Here is a 2480-nt window from a genome sequence, read left to right on the forward strand (position 1 = left end):
GTATATTTTTTTTCAAAACTTTGTTTTACTCCTTTAATTACATTCTACCCCTTAAGTAACATTAATCCTCTAATTAAGACTTTGTTTATGATTGTATCTACTAATCCTAGAACTAAGATTATTTACTAAATATTTTTTATAATCAATATTTTCTATTTTTTAGGTAAAGGCAAAGACATCTTGAGCAGCACAGTGATTGCTATAGAAGTTGGGAGAGACTTTCGATAGAGTTTTGTTTATATTTATATTTTTCATTCTTTTAATATCTTATTCAAACACGTTTTTATTTGAAACAAGGATGAGTTTCATGTTATCGAAGTTTAACCGTCTAATTTATGTTTTAAAATTCCTTTTTGGGATCCTAGATAAAAGTCTAATTTTTTTTTTTTTTTTAAATCTTTTATCTAATAACCATTTTCATCTTAAGTAAAATTTAAAAGACTTTCAAAGCATGCATGTAATAACAATCACAGTCTTGTCATGTTTTAGAAGTTGTATTATTATGTCATACTAACATCAATATATATCAAAACTAATTGTTAACATACATTTATCCACATGGACTCATTACCCACTTGTCTACAAGGGTTCTATTAAATATTATTTTCCAAAAAGTATTTGATATCTTATTATCAAACATCACTTGGTCTATTTTGTAGGCCATTTGACATTTTTATAATATTTAAAAAAAAAGACAAACTAATTAAAAACTCATCTCTCAAATCAATTCCTCAAAACTTAATAAAGTAAATGAAAAAGTTGGGTGTTTCATATCCAGCAATTTATAAAGAATTTTTGTTTTAAAATACAACAAATTTCCAAACCCCATTTATAAAAACCCTAACCCTCCTCATAATTCTTCACAAGCCATCGTACAAACCTACAAACCCTTCAATATCTCTCCACCAATGGCTTTCAACCTCCTCTTCTTCACTATGGTCAGCTCCACCTATGTCCCTTGCCCACCGCCGCCACCCAAGCCCCACAAGCCCACCCCGTCAAGGCAGCAACCATCACTCCCCAAGTGCCCCAGGGACACCGTCAAGCTCGGTGTCTGCGTCGACTTGCTGGACGATCTAGTGCACGTAGTGATCGGCACCAAAATCCCCATGCTGCACCCTAATCCAAGGCCTTGTTGACCTGGAAGCTGCTGTGTGCCTTTGCACTACAGTGAAGGCCAGAGCCTTGGGTCTCAAGATTGACCTCTCAGTTTCCCTCAGCTTGCTTTTGAACTACTGTGGAAAGAATGTTCCGTCTGGCTTCCAATGCCCTGCTTGAAACCAAATCCTTTCATTTCCCTTTCTGGTTTCTTCTTCAAATTTCCATTTCAATGTCGTGTTTAAATAATCAATTTGGTCGTACGTCGTGTTATGATGGGTTTGGAAATCTTCTCAGAATTCCACCATCTTTTTATAGTTTCATTACAATGCAATGTAGCATATTGGTACGTAGTTTTTTTTCAAATGAACAACGTTGTTCGTCTGTTCTTGTGTCTTATTACAAATTTGACGATGCATATGTTTGAAACCTCAAATCTTGTTTCACGTGTTACTTGCATGAAATCATAATAAACTCTTAACTTCAAAATTTTGATGACGAAAAATTAAAGAGAGTAATATTAACACTCATGTTTTAAATGACAATGTTGATGAAAAATGTAGAGACCTCAATTTAATGAAAATATGGATGCAGTGTAACAGCCCAAGTACGCCGCTAGTAGATATTATCCGTTTTGAATCGTTATGTATCGTCATCAGCCTTACGATTTTAAAACATGTTTGTTAGGGAGAGGTTTTCACATTCCTATAAAGAACGCTTCGTTCTCCTCTCCAACTGACGTGGGATCTCACAATCCACCCCCTTAGGGGCCAGCGTCTTTGTTGGCACACCGCTCGGTGTCTGGCTCTGATGCCATTTGTAAAAGCCTAAGCTCACCGTTAACAGGGATTATCTACTTTGGCCCGTTACGTATCGCCGTTAGTCTCACGGTTTTAAAATGTGTCTGTGAGAGATGTTTCCACATTATTTTAAGAAATGTTTCGTTCTCTTTTTCAACCGACCTGAGATCTCGTAGTCCATGGGAACTTTTGAAAAATTTATGAGAATATTTAAACCGTCGTATAAGAATTTACTATTTTAAACGAGGAAGAGAGTTATTATTAATATTATGTGTTGATATTTTTATTAAATATAACGTCAATTTTATACAATATGATTAAAAAGTGGATTTGGTTGACAATATTAGAGATCGACATATTAATGAAAAAAGAATACAATGGTCCGTGTCAATACTCTCGGTCACGGTCAATGAAAAGCAAATTGTAGAGATAATTGCTACATTTTCCTTTTTCTTTTATTTCTTTATTTATTTAATTATTTATAGATCCAACTTTAATTTTAATTTTGAAAAAGATGATGAATAAATGGTGGTTCACTAAGCTGGGCAATTACTTTTTTTTTCTAATAATTATTTATTACAA

At 33.8% G+C, this 2480-nt stretch overlaps 1 pseudogene; it reads left to right on the forward strand.

The window, feature by feature from the left end:
* The first annotated feature begins 867 nt into the window (after nt 1-867).
* LOC111786699 lies at nt 868-1293 on the forward strand (annotated as a pseudogene).
* The last annotated feature ends 1187 nt before the right edge of the window (nt 1294-2480 follow it).

This window comes from Cucurbita pepo, unplaced genomic scaffold (assembly GCF_002806865.2).
Source record: "Cucurbita pepo subsp. pepo cultivar mu-cu-16 unplaced genomic scaffold, ASM280686v2 Cp4.1_scaffold002484, whole genome shotgun sequence".
Classification (NCBI taxonomy): Eukaryota; Viridiplantae; Streptophyta; class Magnoliopsida; order Cucurbitales; family Cucurbitaceae; genus Cucurbita; species Cucurbita pepo.